Source organism: Choloepus didactylus, chromosome 23 (genome assembly GCF_015220235.1).
Source record: "Choloepus didactylus isolate mChoDid1 chromosome 23, mChoDid1.pri, whole genome shotgun sequence".
Classification (NCBI taxonomy): domain Eukaryota; kingdom Metazoa; phylum Chordata; class Mammalia; order Pilosa; family Megalonychidae; genus Choloepus; species Choloepus didactylus.
Window position 1 is genome coordinate 30,262,914 of NC_051329.1, and position 13,877 is coordinate 30,276,790.

Genomic DNA, 13,877 nt, shown 5'->3' on the forward strand with positions numbered 1-13,877 from the left:
AGACAGGTGGAAGCTGGGGCCCAGCATCAGCCCATATAGCTTTGGGATAGGCAGGTGGAGGCCGTGACCTGGCTCGGAGCCCAAATTCCTACAATGTATACAAGTAGAGGCTGGGGTGCAACTTGGATCCAATATACCTGTGGGGTAGACAGGTGGAGACTAACACCTGGCTTGCAAGCCCATATCACCACAGTGTGTGATATGGGTAGATATGTAGGGCCCAGTTTGTAGCCCATATACCTGCCAGGTAGATGGGTGAATATTGGGCCCGGATCAGAGCCCGTATTCCTGTAATGTAGAAGGGTGGCGGCTGGGGCTTCGCACACGGCACATATCCCCACAGTGAAGATGGGTGGGGATGGGGCCCAGCTCAGAGGCCATGTACCTGTGGTGTAGAGAGAAGGAGCCTGGGGTTCTACTTAGTGCCCATAGACCTCTGGGCTACATGGGTGGAGGATTAGACAGCTCAGAGCCCATAGCCCCAAAGTATAGACAGGTGGAGGCTCAGGCCTGGCTGGGAGCCTATATCCCCACAGTGAAGATGAATTCAGGCTGGGCCATGGCTTGGAGACGACATCCCCTCAATGTAGACGGGTGGATGCTGGGGCCCAGCTTTGAGCCCATATAACTGTGGGGTAGACAAGTGGAGGCAGGGGCCAGGCTCACAGCTGATATCCCCTCAATTAGATCAAGGCTGGGGCCCAGCTCGGAGCCCAAATAACTGTTGTGTAGAAAGCAGGAGACAGTGACCCTAGCTTGGAGAGCATATATCTGTGGGATATATGTAGATGGATATAGATATATGTAGATGGATATAGATCAGGTCCAGCTTTTAGATCAGTTACCTATGGTGTAGAAAAGTGGAGGCTGGGGCCCAGCTTGGAGCCCATATTCCCATCATGTAGGAAGGTGGCAGCTGGGGCATGGCTTGGAGCCCATCTCCCCACAATGTAGACGGGTTGAAGTCGTGGGGCCCAGCTTGGATCCCATATAAGTCTGGTGTAGACAGGTGGAGAACAGACCCAGTTTGGATTCCCTATGCCCACACTGTAGATTGTTTTAGGCTGGGGTCCAGCTTGCAGCACATATACCTAAGGGGTAGAGAGATGGAGGTTGGACCTGGTTTGGAACTTTTCCATATGGGTGTAGACAGGTCAAGGCAGGAGACTGCCTTGGGGCACAAATAAATGTTGTATAGACAGGTGGAGGTTTGGGGCCCAACTAGGAGCCCATATACCTGTGGAGTAGATGTGTGGATGCTTGGGATAATCTCAGAGCCCATATTACCACGGTGTAGATGGGTGGAGGCTGGTACCTGGCATGGAGCCCATATACCAGTAGTGTAGACAAGAGGATCCTGGGATTCCGCTTAGAGCCCATACACCCTGGGGTAGATAGGTGGAGGGTAGGGCCAAGCTTCGGGCCCATATTCCCACAGTGGAGATGGGTGGAAGCTTTGAACTGGCTCAGAGCCCATATCCATACACTGTAGACGCATGGAGCATGAGGTCCATCTTGAAGACCATATACCTATGGGGTAGACAAGTAGAGGCTGGGGCCAGAAATGGAGCCCACATCCCCACGATGAGGACGGGTGTAGACTGAGGCCGAGCTTGGAGGCTGCCTGGTTCGGTGCCCAGATATCCATGTTTTAAACAGGTTGAAGCCTTGGGCGCAGCTCAGAGCCCATATTCCCACAGTATAGGCAGTTGCAGGCTGGGACCCAGCTCAGAGTCCATGCCACAACCAGGCTACACTGTGGGAATGTGGACTCCCAGCTGGTACCCAGCATATACCTGTCTACACCACAGACATCTGAGCTCTGAGCCAGGCCCTAACTTCCACGTGTCTACACCACAGGTATATGGGCTCCAAGGTGGGCCCCACACCTCCAAGTACACTATGGGGATATGGGCTCCAAGCTGGGCTCAACCTATACCCGTCTACACTGTGGAGATATGGGCTTGTTACTGGGCACAGCCTCCTCCTGTCTACCACAGTTAGCTGGGCTCGAACATGGGCCGAAGCCTCTACCTGTCTACACTGTGGGGTTATGGGCTCCGATCGAGGCCCCAGCCTCCTCTCGTCTACACCACATTTATGTGGGCTCCAAGCTCAGCCCCATGCCAAAACAAGGCTAAACTAGATGGATATGGGCTCAGTGCAGGGCCCAGCCTCCAGCTGTCTACACCACAGTATATGGCTCCAGGAAGGCCCCACGCCTCCACTGTCTACATGCTTGGGATACTGGCTCGGAGTTGGTCCCCAGCCTCCACCTGTCTACACCATAGTCATCTGGGCCCCAAGCTTAGTCCTAGCTTCTACCTGTCTACACCACAGATAAATGGCTCCAAGCCAGGCCCCACACCTTCCCCCATCTACACTCTGGGGATATGAGTTCTGAGCTGCTCTCTAGCCTTCACCTGTTAGCCTCACAGGTATATGAGTTACAAGGTGGGCACCAGCCTCAAACCATCTTCAGTGAAGAAATATGAGCAAGAACTGGACCCCAGCCTCAACTTTCTAGCCAACAGTCATATGATATGGGCTCCAAGTTGAGCCCCAGTCTCTAGCTGTCTACACTGTGACTATATGGGCTCCAAGGCAGGACATAGCCTCCATCTCTCTACACCCCAGGTATATGAGTTCCAAGCGGCGCCCCATGCCTCCACATGTCTACTCTGTGGGAGTATGCACTCCAAGCTGGGCCAGATCCTCCACACATCTTCACGGTGGGGATACGGACTTGAGCAAGGATCCAGCCTGCAACCATCTACATTGTGGGAATATGGGCTCTGAGCTGTGCCCCGGCCTACAGCCATCTACCCCACAGGTATATGGGCTCCAAGCTGGGCCTCAGCATGCACCCGTCTACACCACAGCTATTTGCATTCCAAGCTTCACCTGAAACCTCCACCTGTCTACACTGTGTGGATATGGGCTCTGAGACAGGCACCAGCCGTACCCGTCTATGCCGTGGAGATAGCAGCTACAAGCTGTACCCAGCCTGCACCCATCTTCACTATGGAAATATGGTCTCCATGCTGGGCCCAACACCTCATCCTGTCTAAAACACAGTTATTTGGGCATTGAGCCAGGCTCCAGCCTCCACCTGTCAACCCCAGAGCTATATGGGCTGATGCTGGGCCCCAGCTTCCACCGTTCTACACCACAGTTCTATGGGCTCTAAGCTGGGCCCCATGCCTACAACTGTCCAAACAACAGTTGTTCTGCTTCTGAGCTATAGCCAAGGCTCCACCTGTCTACACTGCAGGCGTATGTGTTCCAAGCCGGGTTCCAAGCCTCCACCCATCTATTCTGAGGGGATATGGGCTCCTTGGCAGGCCCCAGCCTCCATCCCTCTGCCCATAGTTACACGGGCCCTGTGCCCATGGCTGTCAAAACCAGTTGTTTGGAAGTCGAGCCAGGCCCCAGCCTCCACCCATCCACATTGCAGGCCCCAGCATCCATCTGTCTAACCCAGAGTTACATGGGATCCTAGCCAGGCCCTAGCCTCAACCAATCTACACTACAGATGTATGGGTTCTGAGCCAGGACCCACACTCCACCTATCAAGCCCACAGGTATAAGGGCACCAAGACATGCCCCAGCGTACACACATCTACACAGTCGGAATATGGCCTCTGAGCCGAGTCACAGCCTAAACCCACAAACACTGTGGGGATATGGGCTCTGAGCAAGCCCTAACCTCCACCTGTCTAACCCAAAGGTATATGTGTTCCAATGTGGGCCCCAGTCTCCACCTTTCTATATGGGGAAATATGAGCTCTGAGTCAGGTCCAGTCACCACCTGTCTACCCCACAGGTATATGGGCTCCAAGTTGGGCCTCAGCCTCCATGTGTATACCACAGGTATATGGTGTCCTTGCTTTACCCCACACCACCACCCGTGTACACTGTGGGAACATGGTCTGAGAGCCGGACCCTGTGCTCCACCCTTCTACCCCAGAGTTATAGGGGCTTCAAGCTGGGCAGAGCCAACACCCGTCTACCGTGTTTGAATTTGTGCTCCGAGCCAGGCCCAGTCCTCCCACTGTCTACACTATGGGGATATAGGCTCTGAGTTGGACCCTAGCCTCCACCTGTCTACCCAGTTGTATCTGGAACACAAGCTAGGACTCAGCAAACCCTAGTCTACATTGCTGAAATTTTGGGTCCAAGTTTGGCATCAGCCTTCACTTGTCTACCCCACAGGTATATGGGTTCCAATGCAGGCCTCAGCCTCCACCTGTCAACACCACAGGTATATATAGCTCCAAGCTGGGCCCCAGCCTCTAAATGTCTACACCACAGTATATGGGTTCCATGTCTCCACCAAGCTACACTGTGAGGATATGGGCTCTTAGCCAAGCCCCAGCCTGCACCCATCTACACTGTGGCAATACGGGTTCTGAGCCTTGCCCAGTCCCCAGCCACCTACTCCACAGGTTTATGGGCTCCTGCTGGGTCTCAGCCTCCACCAGTCTACACCACAGTTATTTGGGCCCCGAGCCAGGCCCCAGCCTCCACTGCTCTATACCAAGCTTTTCCCAGCCGACACGCTCTACACTGTGGGGATATGGGCTCCAAGCAGAGCTCCAGCTTCCACCCATAATGACTTTCGGGGTAGGGGATCCAAGCTGGATCCCAGCCTCCACCTGTCTCTACCACCAGTATATGGGCTCCAAGCTGGGTCCCAACCTTCACCCATCTACATTGCAGGAATATGGGCATCCTGCCAGGCCCCAGCCTCCAACAGTCTGTATTGCAGTAATATGAACTCTGTCCTCCCCCCATCTACACTGTGGGGATTTGGACTGGGATTCAGGCCCCAACATCCAACCATCTACCCACAGGTACATGGGTTCCAAGCTGTGCCCCATTTTCTACCTGACTATACTGTGGGGATTTGGGCTCCAAGCTGGGTCCCAACCTTCACCCATCTACATTGCCAGAACATGGTCATCCTGCCAGGCCCCAGCCTCCATCAGTCTATATTGTAGTAATATGGGCTTCAAGCTGGGATCTGTCCTCCCCCCATCTACACTGTGGGGATTTGGGCTTGCAGCCAGGCCCCAACATCCACCCATATACCCATAGGTATATAGGCTCCCAGCTGGGCCCCATTTTCTACCTGTCTACACTGTGGGGATTTCGGCTCCTAGTTGTGCCCCAGCCTTCACCTGTCTACACACCAGGTATATGGGCTGCAAGCACGGCCCCACACTTCCCCTTGTCTGCACTGTGTGGATATGGGCACTGAGCCAGGCCACAGCCTTCACCTATCTAGACCACAGGACCATGGGTTCAAGGCTCAGCCACAGTGTCCATTTGCTTACACCTGGGTAAATGTGCTCCAAAATGGGCCCAAGCCTACATCTGTCTACACTGTGCGGATATGTGCTCTGAGGTGGAGCCAAACCTCCACCAATCTAACCCATAGGTATATGAGATTCGGGTTGGGCCCCAGGCATTCACATGTCTACTGCAGAATTATTTGGTGTCCAAACCAGGCCGCAGCCTCCACCTGTCTACCCCACTGTTACCTGGGCTCCAAGCCAGACAACAGCATCTACCTATCTACCCCACAGCTATATCGAATCCATGTTGGACCCCATGCCTCCACCCATCTACAATTTAGGGATACAGGCTCCGTGCTGGGTCCCAGTATCCAGCTGTCTACATTTGGGGATAAGAGCTCCATTCCTGTCCCCAGTTGCCGTGTCTACCCGACAGTTACATGGGCCCCGAGCTAGTTCTCAGCCTCCAGCTGCCCACACCACAGGTGAATGAGCTCCAAGATGGGCCCCAGTCTCCACATGTGTAACTGTAGGGATATGGGCTCCGAGCCGGGCCCCAGCCTCCACCTTGTACACTGTGGGATTATGGACGCCGAGTTGGGCACAGCCCGCGCCTGTCTACACCACAGTTTTCGGGGCCCTGACGCAGGACCCATGCCTAGACCCATCTACATTCTGGGGATATGGGCTCCAAGCAGGGCCCCGTCTTCTACCAGTCTACACTGTGGGGACATGCGTTTGAGCAGCACCCAGCATCTACCTCTCAACCCAAGCCTCCGCATTTCTCCCCACAGGTATATATGCTCCAAGTTGGACCCCTGCCTCCACCAGTCTACACCAAATGTATATGGGCTCTAAGCAGAACCCCAGACTCCTCTTGTCTACACCACTGGTATATGGGCTCCATGCCAGGTACTAGCCTCCACCTGTCTACACTGCCATGATATAGGTTCTGAGATGGTCCCAAACTGCCAAACATCTAGCCCGCAGGTATATGGGGTCCTAGCTGGGCCCAATGCCCCTACCTGTCTATACCACATTTATTTGTGCCCCAAATCTGGCCCCAACCTCCATCTGTCTATACAAGTATAGGGCTCCAAGCTGGGTCCTGTCTACATCAGAAGTTTATGGGCTCTGAGCTGGAGCCCAGCCCCCACCTGTCTACCCGCAAGTATATGGGATCCGAGTTGGACCCAAGCCTCCACCTGTCTATACCACAGTTATATAGACTCCAAGCTGGGCCCCAAGCCTGTTACTCATCTACATTGAGAGAATATAGCTTCGGAGCCAGGCCCAGCCTCCACCCATAAACAGTGTGGGGATATGTGCTCTGAGCTGGGCCCTACTGCACCTGTCTACCCCACAGAAATATGGGCTCCATTCTTACCCCATCCTCCACCTGTCTACTCCATAGTTATATGGCCTTCAATCTGGCCCCAGCCTTCACACGTCTCCACCACAGTTATATGGGCTCCAAGCTGGCCCCACGCCAGCACTGTGGAGGTATGTGCTCTGAGCTGGGTCCTAGCCTCCAACCACTTACACTGTGGGGATATGGGGTCTGAGGCGGGCCCTCACCTCCACCTCTCTACCCCGCAGGTACATGGACACCAAGCTTGATCCCCACCTTCTCCCCTCTTCTTTGTGGGCATTTGGGCTCTGAGCAATGCCCCATCTTCCACCCATCTACCCCACACGTATCTTGGCTCTGAGCCCAACCCCAGCCGCCACCCATTTACCCCACAGGTATATGGGCTCCAAGTTTGTCCTCAGGCTTCCACCTGTCTATACCACATATTTTTGGCTCGGAGCCAGGCCCCAGCCTCTACCTGTGGACCCCACAGGTTCATAGGCCCCAAGCTGGGTCCCACACCTCCACCTGTATACACTGCGGGCAGACGGGCTCTGAGCTCTGCCTAAACCCTAACTCATCTACCCCAGAGGTAAATGTGCACTAAGTGGAACTCCAGGCTCCTCCTGTCCACACCCAAGTTATACGGGATCCAAGCCATGCCCCAGCCTCCAACTGTCTACACTGTGGGGATATGAGCTCTGAGACAGGCCCCAGTCTTGACCTCTCTACACTATGAGGATATGGGTTCTGGGTTGGGTCCAAATCTCCACTCATCTACCCCACATGTATATGGTCTGCAAGCTGGGCCGTAGCCTCCACTCATCTAAGTGTCTGGACATGAGCTCTGAGAAGGGCTGTTGTCTCACCTGTTACCCCACAGGTATACTGGATCCAACTTGGGACCCAGCCTCCAATCATAGACACTGTGGGAATTTTGGCTCTGAGCCAGTCCCCAGCCTCCACATCTATACCCCATACCGATAAAGGCTGAAACTGGGCTCCAACTTCTGTCTACACCACAGGTATATGGACTCCAAGCTGGGCCCCAGGACTCCAACTTTCTACACTGTAAGACATGGGCTACAAGCTGGGCCCCACGCCTCTACCTGTCAACACTGTGGGCACATGGGCTCAAAGCCAGGCATCAGAATCCACCCATCTACACTGTGGTCTAATGGGCACTGATCTGGGGCCCACAGGTATACGGCTTTCAAACTGGGCCCCAGCTTCCACCAGTCTATACCTCACGTATATGGGCTCTGATCCAGGCCACAGCCTCCACCCATTTACAACGTGGGGATACGGGCTCTGGACCACGCCCCTGCTTCCACCTGTGTACCTTGCGGAATATGGGCTCTTACCTGGGGCATAGCCTATACCCATCTACACTGTAGGGCTACGGGCTCTGAGCCGGACCCCAGCCTCCCCCTGTCAACTCCACAGTTCTATGAGTTCCAACCTTGGCCCTGGTCTCTACCCATTGACCTTGTGGGTATATGAGCTCTGAGTCAGACCCCAGCCTCCACTCGCTGACATCGAGGGAATATGGGCTCCGGGACAGGCCCCAGTCTCCACCTTTCTACAGCACGTTCCTATGGGCTCCAAACTGGGCCCCATGCCACAACCAGTCCACACTGTGGGGATATGGGCTCTGAGCCGGGCCCTCGCCTCCACCAGTTTACCCCACAGGTATATGGACAACAAGCTTGGCCCCAGCCCCTTCCCCACTTCTTTGTGGGCATTTGGGCTCTGAACCAGGCCCCAGCCTCCACCCATCTACCCCCCAGGTATCAGGTCTCTGAGCTAGGACCCAGCTTCTGCCCATTTACACGGCAGGTATCTGGGTTCCAAGCTGGGCCCCAGGCACCAACTGTCTACCCCACAGATATATGGACTCTGATCTGGGCCACAGCTTCCACCCATACACATTGTGGGAATATGGGATCCTAGCCAGGACCCCCTCTCAACCTGTCAACACTGTGGGGTTATGGGTTTTGAGGTGGGCCAAAGTCTCCACTCATCTACACTGTAGGGATATAGGCTCCGAGCCAGACCCTAGCCTCTACCTGTCTACCACAGGTATATGGGCTCCAAGATGGACACCATCGTCCACCTGTCTAGATGCTAGTTGTATGAGCTACAAGCTGGGCCCCAGCCTCCACCTCTCAAACCCTACAGTATATGGGTTCCAAGCTTGGCTGCAGCCTACAGTCATCTACACCATGGGCATATAGGCTCCAAGTTGGGTCTCAGCCTCCTCTACCTACCCCACAGGTGTAAGAGGTCCAAGACGCGCCCCAGCGTACACACATATACACAATCAGAATATGGGCTCTGAGCCGAGTCACAGCCTAAACCCACAAACACTGTGGGGATATGGGCTCTGAGCCACCCAAGCCTCCACCTGTCTTATCTACAGCTATATGGGTTCCAATGTGGGCACCAATCTCCACCTTTCCATATTGTGAAAAATGAGCTCCAAGTGATGCCCAGTCACCACCTGTCTACCCCACAGGTATATGGGCTCCATGCTGGGCCTCTGCCTCCACGTGTATACCACAGGTATATGGGGTCCTTGCTTTGCCCCACACCACCACCTGTGTACACTGTGGGAATATGGTCTGAGAGCCGGACCCTGTGCTCCAACCTTCTACCCCAGAGTTATATGGGCTTCAAGCTGGGCAGAGCCAACAGCCGTCTACCTTGTTTGAATTTGTGCTCCGAGACAGGCCCAGTCCTCCCTCTGTCTACACTATGGGGATATAGGCTCTGAGTTGGACCTTAGCCTCCACCTGTCTACCAAGTTGTGTCTGGACCACAAGCTGGGACTCAGCCAACCCTGGTCTACATTGCAGAAATTTGGGGTCCAAGCTTGGCATCAGCCTCCACCTGTCTACCCCACAGGTATATGGGTTCCAATGCAGGCCTCAGCCTCCACCTGTCAACACCACAGGTATATAGCCCCAAGCTGGGCCCCAGCCTCTACCCGGCTACATTGTGGGAATATGGGCTCCAAGCTGGAGCCCAGGCTTCACCTGTCTACACAGTAGGTATACCGGATCCAAGCTGCCCCCCACGCCTCTACCCATCTACACTGTTGGGACATGGGCTCTCAGCCGGTTCCCAGAATCTACATGTCTACATTGTGGGGATATGGGCTCCAACCTTGAGCCACCCTCCACCCATCTATCCCACAGGTATGTAGGATACATGCTCGGCCCCAACCTTCACATGTCTAAACCGCGGGGATAGAGGTTCTGTGCTGGGCCCAGCCTCCACTTGCCTCCACTGGAGGCATATGGGCTCCAAGCAGTGCCCCAGCCTCCAACCATCTACACTGTGGAATTATGGGCCTGAGCCAGGCCTCAGGCTATATCTGTGTACTCCACAGGTATATGGTCTCTGAGATGGGCCTCAGTCTCCTCCTGTATAAATTTCCGGGAATATGGGCTGCAAGCTGGATCACAGCCCTCACCCGTCTACACAACAGGAATACTGGAACCAAGCTGGGTCCCACGCCACTGGCCATTCTCACTGTGTGGATATGGGCTCTAAGTTGGATCCTACTTATCACCTGTCTACCCCACAGGTATATGGGCTCTGAGTCCAGCCCTAGCCACCCACCGACTACATTGTGGTAATATGGATTCCAAGCTGGGACCCACTGTCCACCTGTTTATGCCACAGGTATATGGGCTCTGAGCCGGGCCCCAGCCTATATCTGTCAACACCACAGTTTTAAGGGCTCCAAGCTGGGCTCCAGCCTATACTCCTCTGCACTGTGAGTATACGGACACAGATCTGGGTCCCAGCCTCCAACTGTCCGCATCAAAGCTACAAGGGATCCATCCTGGCCACATATATCCATCCATCTACACTGTTGGGATATGCATTCTGAGCCAGACACCAGTCTCCATATGCCTACACCACAGGTATATGAGCTCGAACCTGGGCCACAGATTTCACCCATCTAACATGTTGCAATAAGGACTCCGAGCTGGGCCCCAGCCTCTACCTGTCTACCTCACAGGAATATGGGCTCCAAGCTGGGCCAAAGGCCTCCTACCTGTCTGCATTGTGGGGATATGGACTGCAGCTGGTTCCCAGCCTCTACCTGTGTACTCCACAGGTAAATTGGAAGCAAGCTCTGCTGAACAGCCACCTCTCTACTCCACAGGCGTATGGGCTCTGAGCAGGGCCCCAGCCTCCACCTGTTTACTCCACTGTTATGTGGGCTCCAAGCCAGACCACGGCATCTACCTATCTACCCCACAGGTATATCGAATCCAAGTTGGACCCCATGCCTCCACCCGTCTACAATTTAGGGATACAGACTCCATGCTGGGTCCCAGTATACAGCTGTCTACATCTGGGGATAAGGGCTCCATTCCTGTCCCCAGTTGCCGTGTCTACCTGACAGTTATATGGGCTCCGATCCAGTTCTCAGCCTCCACCTGTCCACACCACAGGTGAATGGGCTCCAAGATGGGCCCCACTCTCCACATGTGTAACTGTAGGGATATGGGCTCCAAAGATCCCCCATATGGGCCTACGAACAGAAATCAGGGAGGTTAAAGCAAAAACATTCCAGAAAAGGAACCTGGAAGGCAAAGGTGAAGACAGCTCCATGTGACAGAAAAGCAAAGGAACCAAGGATTGGCAGCCGGGCAGGACACACTGACCCCAGAAAGAAGCAAGCCCTCCAGCCTCTGAAACCAGTGTGCTGTTTACAGAAGGAAGGCTCCAGGATGGCACAGAACCTCTGCCTGGGAGAGGACTTCTTGGTAGATTCAGAGCATCCTAGGAACACACACTCCTACTCTGCCTAATTCTCATAGCACCCTTTCCAGCTGTCCTTCTTCCATTCTAAAGACAAGCAATTTGGGGCATGTTCACAAAAGCTTGCTAGCCGCGCCCCGTCCTGAGCATCAAGACCCACAGAAGCCTGTAAGAAAACACTGCACTGGCCAAGAAAGCGGTGATGGAACGAAACTGAAAGGTGCCCAATCACCTGCCGTCAGTGAGCTCAGCCATCGGCGGGGAGGTGCCCAGTGCTACGAGTGGTGCTTCTGCATCGGCCTGCACTCGGCACCCCGCTTCTTGGTGGCCTCTGTCTACTGCAGCCACTCCCTCGGCTGCCCATGCCCGTGCCCTGGCTGCCGCCCACTTTCCCGCCTCAACTTCGGCCTCAAGGTCGTGGAGAACCTTGTGCTGCTAGTGCTCACCTACGTCTCCCCCTCCGAGGACCTCACATCCCTCAGTCACGTGCTCCTCACCTGCATTCTCTGGCGACTGACCCAGAAGCTCACAGATCGCAAGTCCTACAGCTGGAAACAGAGGCTCTTCATCGTCAACTTCGTCTCCTTCCTCACGGCGCTGGCTGTCTACTTTCGGCACAACATGTACTGTGAAGCTGGAGTGAACACCATCTTGGCCATCCTGGAGTGCACCGTCGTCATGACCAACGTCGCCTTCCACACGGCAGCCTGGTGGGATTTTGGGAACAAGAACTGCTCATTACCTCCCGGCCTGAGGAAAAGCGATTCTGAACCTTCTCTCCTGCTGGGGAGGAGGTGGCGCCCTGCCCAGAAACAAGAAACAAGGTGACACCCTGGCCTTCCCCACCGTGTCCTCTCTGGGCCCCACTGAAGTCGGGGAGGAGGCGATGAGTGGAAAGGCCTAGGACGAGGCTTTCCCCAGCCCTGCTGGCTTCTTTCCCCACCTCCCACATGGCCACAGGGGCCTTCAAGAGCATCGCCCCTGCCTGAGAGGCCCCAAGAAACTGGGTTGGCAGGAGAGTGCCCCAATCTGGTGCTAAAAAATATTCCTGAAGTTCATAATCGCCACGGGTTTCTTGGTCCTTACAGAGCCTCCTCTTAGACTGAGGGCAGGGACCACTGAGCAGGGGCTGCCAGCAGAAAACCTTCTCACTACATGGGCTCATTCACCCAACACCAAGTCCAGTGCTGAGGTGGCCCAGATGTTCCTAGTCCTAGATGTTCCTAGTCCTAACTTCACGTCTTTGATTTGGTATGTGCCCTCAGGCATATTCTTTTTGAGTCCGTGTGCCCATGTGAATATTAGGGGTTGGGGGTGGGCTATGATTTAGGGGTTGGGGGTGGGCTATGATTTCCAAGGGCTCTGCCAATCTGCTGGTTCTGATGTTACTTGGTGTACCCAAGGGATAACGTGCTCCAGAAAAAGCACCCAGCACAGCATGTATTTCCCTTTCCTTCTGAAATGTCTCCCTTTGCAAAGGCATGGGGTGGAGGGATGAGAAGCACAGGAGTCCTACCCCAAAATGGTGTCCCCCCCCAATCCTCCCTACTGCCCCACACCCTGAGCTCTTTTGGTTGTACGTTTTATTTCACAGGAAAATACTTTTTTTTTTTTGTAAAAAAAAAAAAAAAAAAGGGCAAACCAAAGAAATCTAATATGGTCTTTTATGGAGGATCTGCTGTGGGCAAGGTCTCCACTGCCACAAAAATGCCGATGACCTGTCTCCTCCTGGCTGGGCTGGCCTGTCCCTGCCTCTCTGGCCTCTGGGGATTTACTGGAGCACTGGTGGGGACTGGAAGCCTCTCTCCCAAGCAACTGGGAAGACGTGCCACAGGGAGTGCAGGGCAAGCTGACAGCAAGTTTGGGGGCCCTGTGTGGTTCACAGGGCAGAGCAAGAGCCCAGTGTCAGCCAAGGAAGCCCCTGAAGAGAGGGGGGGACTCCAGGTGGGGCCAGGAGCTGGGGACAGGCAGAGTCCACGCCTGCCCTTTGCAGAGCCATTTTCCCTGTGGGCCCCATGCTCTGTGCTTTAGGGGAGGAGAACCAGCCACCTCCTGAAGTCTCCACTGGGCAGGCTCACCCCAGAAGTGAGGAGGGGGCGAGAAACCAATAAAGAGGAGTCCTGAGGATCAACCGAGAACTGGGCAAAGCAACTAGTTTTGAAAGCGGTTGTGAGGAGGCCGGGGTACACCGAGGGGGTGGGTGAGGGGCCCAGCTCCTTCCTCTCCCCTCTTCCTTTGCCCCCACCTCCAGCCCATCCAGGACAGAAAGGGTGGGCATCGTCCTGTCCTAGGACACTTGCTCAGCTTTCCTGCCCAACGAGGACTCACGTCTGCATGGCACCTAGAGGACAGAGGAGGATGGGGATGGGTGAAAGGGCCCCTCCCTGGCTGCAGGGAACAAGCGCCGCAGGCAAGCTCTGGGGCTTCAGGGCTGCAGGGAGAGG

The 13,877-nt window shown here is 54.9% G+C and overlaps 1 pseudogene; it reads left to right on the plus strand.

Annotated features, from left to right (window-relative positions):
* Positions 1-7,729: 7,729 nt before the first annotated feature.
* LOC119519308 lies at positions 7,730-12,349 on the plus strand (annotated as a pseudogene).
* The last annotated feature ends 1,528 nt before the right edge of the window (positions 12,350-13,877 follow it).